Source organism: Octopus bimaculoides, chromosome 9 (assembly GCF_046866305.1).
Source record: "Octopus bimaculoides isolate indiv1 chromosome 9, ASM4686630v1, whole genome shotgun sequence".
NCBI classification, from domain to species: Eukaryota; Metazoa; Mollusca; class Cephalopoda; order Octopoda; family Octopodidae; genus Octopus; species Octopus bimaculoides.
Window position 1 is genome coordinate 18519755 of NC_142936.1, and position 10089 is coordinate 18529843.

At 40.7% G+C, this 10089-nt stretch overlaps 1 long non-coding RNA gene across 1 annotated transcript in view; it reads right to left on the reverse strand.

Annotated features, from left to right (window-relative positions):
- LOC128248702 (uncharacterized) overlaps positions 1 to 10089 on the reverse strand; it is a 28563-nt gene that overhangs the window by 17323 nt on the left and 1151 nt on the right. Inside the window, exon 2 of the long non-coding RNA XR_016243067.1 lies at positions 8778 to 8901. This is a non-coding gene — a long non-coding RNA (uncharacterized LOC128248702). The remainder of the gene's footprint in view (positions 1 to 8777; positions 8902 to 10089) is intronic.

The window sequence follows — 10089 nt, forward strand, 5'->3', positions numbered from 1 at the left end:
TTTCCATGCTAGCATGGGTTGGACGATTTGACTTGAGGACTGGTGAAACCGGATGGCAACACCAGGCTCCAATCTGATCTGGCAGAGTTTCTGCAGCTGGATGCCCTTCCTAACGCGAACCACTCAGTGTGTAGTGGGTGCTTTTACGTGTCACCCGCACGAAGGCCAGTCAGGCAGTACTGGCAATGGCCATGCTCAAAATGGTGTATTTTATGTGCCACCTGCACAAGAGCCAGTCCAGGGGTACTGGCAACGATCTCGCTCGAAAATCCTATGAAGGCCAGTCAGGCGGTACTGGCAACGGCCACGCTCAAAACGGTGTATCTTATGTGCCACCCGCACAAGAGCCAGTCCAGGGTCACTGGCAATGATCTCGCTCGAAAATCCTTATACATGTCACGGGCACAAGTGCCAGAAAGGCGACGCTGGGCACAGAGTATTAGCTCTATAAATGGAGTGCTATTGTATTGACACCACCAAAAGAATGAAAAGCAATTTGACTTCAGTGAGCTGTGAACATGGGGTGCAGAGAAGCAGAGAGATGAAACAAATACCACAATGCATTCTATCTGATGTTTTAACGATTGGAGAATTCTTAGAGCATCAGTTAGAATATCTTGTGGTATCATCTACATGAAAACATCTTATCACATACAGACATAAGCTTGAGTGTGTGTGTGTGTGTATATGTTATCATGGTATCAACCAGACCAGTATACATGTTATATATAGTAATAAGTATCATAACATATGTAGGTATATGCTACACACTGATTAAATTTTAGCAGATACAGAACACAATACAACACACAGAGTAAATGTATTTTATATCATAAAAGATGATAGTTACTTCTAATTTTCATCATGCCAGCTTCTCTGACAGTCATGGGAGCCAGCATGAAAAAGGATGTTCTTGATGTACACTAGAGCATTGAGACTCAAATTACAATACCCTGGACAAGGCATTATCAGAAATTTCTTAATTATATGTGCTGTTCAATAGAAATGTATCTGAAGCCAGGCTTCAGGTTATCTATTGAGCTCAGTGAGGTTTTGTAACCTTGTGATAGAATCAGATACACATGCACACATACACTCTCTCTCTTAACAATGGCTGACAAATTCATGTGATACATCTATGTGAAATTTTGCATAAAACCCATAAATTTTGGTGCTAAAACTCTCAAAATGCTTCTTCAAGCTTTGGTCAAACATTCTTTAGAACCTAGACAGGCTTTTGACTAGTAACAGTGTTTTAGGACTAATCGATTTGTTATATGGACTGTTGGATATAGTATTCGTTTGACGTTCCGTGTGTCACTGTGGTTCGTCTGAGTTCATTGTTTCATTGTTGTTGTTCTGAATGACTGGGGTAGTAGAATGTCATTGATATATATGGCGGACATGACTCTTGTTTTATTTACAACGAACATTGGGTGAGTGCGTTCTTTGTATGTAATTGAATAATAAATGTAATAATTAAATTGTACAACTCGTTGTGTTATCTCTGCGAGTCTTCCGAGGGAAATACAACAGAGTTTATTGGCGTCGCCGGTAGGATCCATGCTTACTTTACCGTAAAATTATTCATCGTAATAACAATGGCTGAAAAACAGACAGTAGAACTTATTAAATTGTTTAGGGAACAAATGGAAAAGCAAATGCAACAACATCAGAGAGATATGGACGCTCTGTTAAAACTGTTTGGTGCTCGACAAGTTGAAGGCGATTCTAGTGGCTATTTTTCAGCTGCTTCAACAACAGTGTCGATTCCACCATTTGCTGCATTTGATTCAGCAACAGAACTATGGCCTGATTACTGGTCAAGATTCCGTACGTTTGTGGCTGCTAATGCTGTACCTGAACAACGCATGGCACAAGTGTTCCTGACCAATCAGACCGCTATTGTTTACAAGCAACTTGCTAATCTGGCTACCCAACAAAATCCGCCTAAAGATATCAACAACTTGACAATGGACGAAATCGTTGACTTCATGAAAGAACAGTCTGACCCAAAACTTTTCATTGTGAGAGAGCGTTTCAAGTTTTGGAGTGATATGCAGCAGAAGCCAGGCGAAACTCTCCAGGAGCTGGCAGCACGTATACGTCAGGATGCAGCTACCTGTGATTTTCCGTCGATCACCAACCCACAGGATGAAGCTCTGAGACAGAGATTCATATGTTCGGTCAATAATGAAGCGGTTCTGAAAGCGCTTTTTAAGATAAAAGACACAGAACTAGATTTTGCCCGTGCTGTCCAAGTTGCCATCGAGACAGAAGACGCAGCAAATGTTGCAAAAGAAACTGTATACGGTTCCAAAACCAAGCAAGTTTACAAGGTCCAACAGAACAAGAATAAGAGTCCTCAAAAGAAACATCAGCAGTCTTATTCCACAAACCAGGAGAAATGCTACCGATGTGGAAAGGCCCACAAAGCAACAGACTGTCCTTTCAGAGAAACCAAATGTCATTTTTGTGACAAAAAGGGTCATTTGCAAGCGGTGTGTAGGAAAAAACAACATCAGCAACGCAATGGTCATTCACAAACTCCCGTGAAAAGAATCACAAAAGCTGAGCTAGTCAAGGCGATTCTAGGTGAAATTTCCCGAGACACTCACAGTTTAATTGTGCCAATAACAATCCAGAACAGACTGTTCACAATGGAATTGGACACTGCTACTACAGGCAATTTTGTTTCCTTGTCAGTCTGGAAACAACTTGGAAGACCAAAGCTGCAAGATGTCAAGCATCGCTATGAATCTGCTAGCAAGCACGACCTGCCTATTCTAAGAACTTTCATGGGCCAAACCAAGGATCCAGCAGCAGGATATTATACCTTACATAGTCACCAAGATCTCTGATCTTAATTTGCTGGGTCGAAATGCTATCCAGACTCTGGGAATTTCCGTGGACACTGCTCTAGGTTTGAAAAGCATAGACAGTCAAGCCAGGAAGGAAGGTGCAGAAGGGATATACCTAAAGACCTCAAGTGAGCTCTATGTTTCCCTGCAGCAAGATTGTCACATGTGTGATGAATTTCCAGATCTTTTCAAGCAAGAATTGGGATGTCTCAAGAACTTTGAACTGGAAGTGAAGTTCAAAGCGGACGCAACACCAGTCTTTCACAAGGCACGTCCGGTCCCATTTGCTCTTCGTGATGACCTAGCCAAAGGTTACGAAGAAGGCATCGCCAAGGGAATCTGGAAGCCTGTCCAGTTCAATGAATATGGAACACCAGTGGTACCGATTCGTAAAGCACACGCTTCAAGCAACCTGAAGCCCAAACTACGGATTTGTAGTGACTACTCTGTGGGAATTAATGACCAACTTGCTGATCACCGTCATCCAATGCCACTCCCTGCTGAACTGATGCAGAAACTTGGAGGTGGATTCGGATATACAAAGATTGACCTTGCTGATGCCTATAATCAGATCAAGCTGGCTCCAGAGAGTCAACGCAGACTCGCACTCAGCACTCACCATGGAGTACTCCTGCAACAACGACTCCCTTTCGGAATCAAGTCAGCACCTGGTTACTTTCAGGAGATCATGGAAAACCTGACCCATGATCTACCTGGAGTGGCCGTCTTCCAGGATGACATACTCGTCAGTGGGAAAGATGCAAACAGTCACCTGAACAACCTAAAGTGTCTGCTCACACGTCTAAGCGACAATGGACTCAGATGTCGCCGTGAAAAGTGCCAGTTTGCACTACCCAGTGTAGAATACCTTGGACACATTTTGTCGGCTGAAGGGATCACGAAGGGATCCAAAGTCGAAGCAGTCTTAAAGATGCCATCTCCAACGAACGAACCAAGCTTGAAATCTTTCCTAGGTTCAGTTCAGTTTTATGGAAAGTTTATCCCAAACCTAGCCAGTATAGCAGAGCCACTCTATTGCCTTACAAAAAAGTCAACTATTTGGAAGTGGGGAGATGAGGAACAGTCAGTTTTTGATCACTTGAAAAATGTACTTTCATCGATCCAAACAAAACTTTGGGACTGGCTTACGACGCATCAAACGTTGGTATTGGAGCAGTCCTGTTTCACCGCTATCCTGATGGAAGCGAACGCCCAATATCCAATATGTCCAAGACTCTCACTTCTGCACAGCGTAACTACAGTCAAATTCAAAAGGAAGCCCTAGCTATCATATTTGGCTTGCAGAAGTTTTACCAGTATTTGTACGGTCGTAAATTCGTACTCGTGACTGACCACAAGCCACTGACATCACTATTCATTCCGAGGACTAACAGACTAGCACGATGGGCCCTGTGGCTGAACCAGTTTGACTACACCATTGAATATCGGAAATCAGCAGATCATGGCAATGCTGATGCCCTCAGTCGCTTGCCATTCGGTGATGACAGCGACTTTGACAGAAAGGAAAATGGTGAAGACATAGACATGGTGTGTGCCATCAAAGCTCTCAGTATTCAAGTCCAACCTGTGAATGCTAACGTCCTCCGTCAAGAGTCAGGGAAAGATCCAGTGATATCAACAGTGATGCGCTACGTCCGTGAAGGCTGGCCACCAAAGAACATGGAGATCAATGACGAAGTCAACAAGTTCCGTAAGTTATCAAACTCACTTAGTATCTGCCATGGATGCCTTATACATGGATCTAGAGTTGTGATTCCACATAGCTTTCAGCCAAAAATCCTCAATCTTCTGCATCTTGGACACTTTGGCATGGAACGCATGAAACAACTAGCAAGAACTGCTGTTTATTGGCCTGGTATCGATGCTGCTATAGAGACAACCAGTCGACGATGTGATTCGTGCAACGAACATCAAAAGCAGCCATCTAAGCCTCCAGTTCACCCATGGATGTTACCAGAAAAGCCGTGGAGTCGCTTACACCTGGACCACGCAATAAATTTTATGGGTAGAGATTGGCTGGTGATCACAAATGCTTATTCCAAGTACCCATGCATTCATCCTACTTCCTCCACGTCCTCCAAAGCCACTTTAAATCTGCTTGAGGAAGACTTTGCGCACTTCGGATTTCCTCTGCTGCCATCGCCAGTACACATTGCTCAAGGCAAACAGTCTAAGGAAGCACATAAGTCTCAGGTGACTCCAAGCTCGGCTGATGTCGCTAAAGTTATCAGGCAGTACAAGGCCGGAGATCCTGCGTATGCACTATACTATGGACCTCGCCGAGACAAAGATCCTCGATGGGTACCAGCAATCATTAAGAAGTCATTGGGTACTCGCTGCTTTAACGTGAAGGTCATACCTCATGGCCCGATGTGGAGACGACACTGGGAACAGCTGCGACCGCGGTACACAACTGAGGAAGACAATGAACCTGGTGATGCAGAAAACACTGTATTTCAATTTGCAACAGATCACCCGGTGGAGATCTCGGAAACTGTGCCACTAACTCAAAGACAAACCAGACCCAAGACCATGTTACCCGTTCCAGAGTATGGACCAGACAACCCAAGACGGTCCAAGAGAACCCGTAAAACCCAAGAGAGACTTTGCTGTTGATACTTCTTGTGTAGCATCAATTTCAGTGCGGAGGTGTTATATGGACTGTTGGATTTGTGTTCGTCTGAAGTCCTGTGTCAATGTGGTTCGTCTGAGTTCATTGTTTCATTGTTGTTGTTTTGAATGACTGGGGTAGTAGAATGTCATTGATATATATGGCGGACATGATATATATGGCGGACATGACTTTGTATGTAATTGAATAATAAATGTAATAATTAAATTGTACAACTCGTTGTGTTATCTCTGCGAGTCTTCCGAGGGAAATACAACACGATTGTTGCTCCATGATAGATGTTTTGAACCATCAATCACTAGAAAATATGGGATAGGGGTGCAATTGTGAATTCATCCTTGAGAAATGTCACCAAACAATCCATCAGCCCTCCCTCATGCTTGGAATCATTTATGTTGGTCTTCTGTATGATATGCAGTATGGTAATGGTTAGGGGTATTGAGTCAGGCAAATCTGAGCAAGTTCTACTAGATGACAGAGACTGCCTGGAGACTCTGAAGAGAACCCTGAACATACATCACACTGCTGTGAAGAAAGCTCTATGGCTTTTGACACGATTAAAAGATTGGTGTTTTGACGTACTTTGAACTTCAAGGGAAGGTTAATGATGGACGTAAAACTTCAACGTGTGCATATTCATTTTTAAAGATGAAAGGCAAAAGAAAGCAAGCTGTCAAGAACGATTAGATATTCATGGTTATCAGCTGAGAAGAGATAATTAAACTAAAGTAGGGTAGAAAACCAGCTGCTGCTCATGAATGAAGGGCTTTATGATCAGCCATAAACTCCTTTTCTCAGCACGTCCTAAGGATATGATTTCTAGATTATTTTGTGGTCTTGTAAGGCCATAAGGACTTGTAGTGGCGCGAAATTATAGCCGCCATTGAGGAAGTACTATTCTGCACATGCACAAGGGACTTCACCACCGGAAGCCCCTCGAGTGTGCAAGCGTAGTAAAACTAGTACTTAAAGAGTGAGTTTCACTTTCTTAAGCAGTTGAGCGACAGACCTTCTACGTGACAACTCCTCACTCCTCAACGAAGCACTTCACCACGATACCTTCGATGGTGATAGCTACTTGCTTCTCTGGCAGGCATCAAGGTAGCTCTTATCTTTCCAATACCAACCACAACTTAATCAGCGGCTGCTAAGCTGAATGACAGGAATTGCGAAACCAAGCATCATCAAAAATAAAACTTATTTTTATTATGTTGTTGAATTGTTCTACTATTCCTTAATATAGAATTATGTTGAAAGGTGATAGAAAGAGACTAAAGTCTCTAATGACAACTATCAAAACTTTTACAGACTTGTTTACCCATCCACCTGATCACAACATGCCAACAAAAATCATATCAGCGTTAACCATATTACTGTAAAAGTAACTATGAGCCAGGGATGAACGTAATTTCGAAAAAGATTGTTACAGTGATCCTTGTGTTTCTTCCAAATACAAACGTGTGATGCATCTACTCGGTTTCTCTCTTTGCCTTTTTATCGCTTTTGAAAACAATATAGTGTCGCATGTCCTTCCTTGCCCAATATAGGTGAATTCATTTTACGTATCAGCGACGGCTGCCTCCAACACTTTCCGGAGAGCGCAAGGGAAGCCCCTGTAGCTTTAGAAATACACAGATAGTGGTTACTTCCCTTTACTGGTAAAATACTGAGGTCGATTTAATCGATTGCTCGCTTTGAACAGAAGATAATTTTGAACCTGACAAGGGTTTAGTCCAAGAAATATTTGTAATAGAATTGTCTCACCAGAGGTTTTACTTCTTTGCTTGAATAACTTATTCAACGGTAACTAAGGAAAAGTCAAAGTACCTCTGTTTTATGAAGATGAGCAGAACTTACTCTATACTTTCGAGCGATCAATTAAAGGAATCACTGACCGATGTATGGACTAGGATCTTACCCAGCAATATGATCGAGATTAATGGTACCACCTTCCTGGTGGAAACTGTATAGGAAACATCCACCCATAGGTTCGTATCTTAGTACATGGGCCAGCCTAATACTAAGGAGTTGGCAGTGGTGTTGGCTTCTGGCTCGTTTTCTAAATTAGTAAAAAAGAAAGTAGCCCAGCAGTAGGTTTCAGAGACCGTCTTTCCAACAACACAAATGGTTAAAGCCTTGAAATGGCAAAGATGCACTCGTCCTCCTTGTGAATGATCTGAAGATTTATGCTAACAAATGTTTATAATGCCAAAAAACAACTGAACTTAATAACATTTTTAGCTGACATAGGAATGGGATTCAGCCAAAAGCAGTGTTCGTATTTCATTACTGAACGTGGAAAATCAGTCTCCCAAACCCAAAATATGTGCACCAACGGTTTTTCTATCACTTGTGCTCCCCACAAAGAACACTGCAAATATCTAGGCATTGGTAAAATCACAACATACTGAGAATAACGATAGAGAAACTCGAACAAAATACCCGATTTTAAAAGGATTGACGTAACTCAAAGGCAAACAATATGAAGAGCGCAATGCGATAGCAATAGATATTTTAATGGTTGAACGATAATTCAACAACAAGCCTGTCTTTGTCGAGTTCAAAGTGAAAAGTGATAAAAATTCAAAATTATAGAAATTCAAACCCAAAATATAAACGAGAGCAACCAGCGTCCACGCGTTGATGGAATGACATCAGCAGTCTTCAAAGTTCAGTTTTGCAACTGGCAAAAAAGAGAAAGAAAGAAAGAAAGAAAGAAAGAAAGAAAGAAAAGGAAAGGAAATAAAAGAGAAAAGGAAAAAGAAGAATATTCAATCAAAGTTTTGTGAAAATTTGAGGAAATTCTCCCGTCATTTTATTTATTCCTCCAGGGCGTGATGTTAAGAACCCGAATGAGGAGAAATATGTTTGCGGGTTATTAACATCACGCCCTGGTGGAATGAATAAAATGATAAGAGAATTTCATCAAATTTACACAAAACTGTTTGATTAAATATTCTTCTTCGCTTTCCTTTTCTTTTTACTTTACGTTCTTTCTTTTTTTTTTTTTCTTTTCCTTTTTGCCAGTTGTAAAACTGAACTTTGAAGACTGATGGTGTCATTCCATCAACGTGTGGACGCTGGTTGCTCTCGTTCATAATTTGGATTTGAATTTCTATAATTTTGAATTTTTATCCCTTTTCATTTTGAAAAGACAGGCTTGCAGTCGAAATGTCGTTCATCTAATAAAATATACATTGCAATCGCATCGCGCTCTTCGTATTGTTTAAGTATAATAATAATAATGAAGTAGACTAACATACCAAATTTCGAACCCGTTGAAGGTATGCGAGATACCGAAATATTGTGTTCAGCAAATTTAATTATGGAACTCTTCTTCTTTATTTATATATTCCCTCCAGAGGAGTCATAGCAGTCCTATATTATCTATAATAATAATAATTATTATTATTATTATAACAACAACAACAAAAACTTGATTCTGCACGCGCACACATAAGGATGTAAACATTGTTTCTATTTACTGATGTGCAGAGAAAGTGGAAAGGAAATCCTATATCGGGTTTATTGAGAGTTCCTCAGAGAAGACGTATCCGGCTACGCTCCACAACCAATAGCATAAAGCAGTCACGTATTGGGCTAGCACCAGGAGGATAAGAATGTAAGCATACTTTTCCCATGGTGATATGCAGAAAAAGAAGAGGAGAACCTCTACACATTAAAAGCGTAGAAAGAAAGTGTTTACATTCTTATTTCATTCACAGTAAGGTTTGTGATGTTTAGTACAAGTTCCTTAATGACTTGTTCACGGCGATGTTGTTTAACCCCAATAAAACCTGAAAAAGTTCGTCATAACTACATCCTTTATTCAGGCGTATTATACTTCGATCATCCACTGTGGTTTTAATTTTTCAAGGTGTAATCTAAGAGAGCCTTAGCTGATTTTCTAGCAGGTCGAGCATCTATATAAAGACTGTTTGTAGGCTTGATAAAGCAAGTACCAGTAATACACTGCTAGCAACTCAGTTGACTATACGCTACCGAGTATTGCTATAAGGTCTTTGGATACATCACACTGCTGAAAAATAATGTCAACTAATTTCTTTCTTCCATATCTTTCCTTACTTGAATGTTGGAACATGTATTTATGTATGTCATTACTTAGTTTATTTCAAGAGTTCTTGACAATAGAGAAAGAACCGGTTTCTAACCTAGATCCAAGGTTCCTTCATTGGAGTTTCAACATTAATGGTCCGGCAAGAAATATTTGACACATCTTCAAATTGCCCAAAACCCTCATAAAAAAGACACATTGGATAATAAGAGTAAAAAGTGTAGGGAGGTTTACAGGTAGAACACTTTTCCTCGTAAGTCTACTGGATCTTGACTATACCCAAGTTAAGCAACATCAAAGAATGCAATAACCACCTTTAAGTTAAGGAAGATAACTTTCCTACCACTTTCATTTATATAATAGAGTATTATCCCTTGTCACTTCTAGCTATTAAGACAAAACAAATCGATCAATTTTAAAGCGGAATCTTAAAATTTTTTTTCTGAACTTTCTACGATTATCGTTTTGCCTTTCAAAGTCCCACAGTTTTTATATTTCAT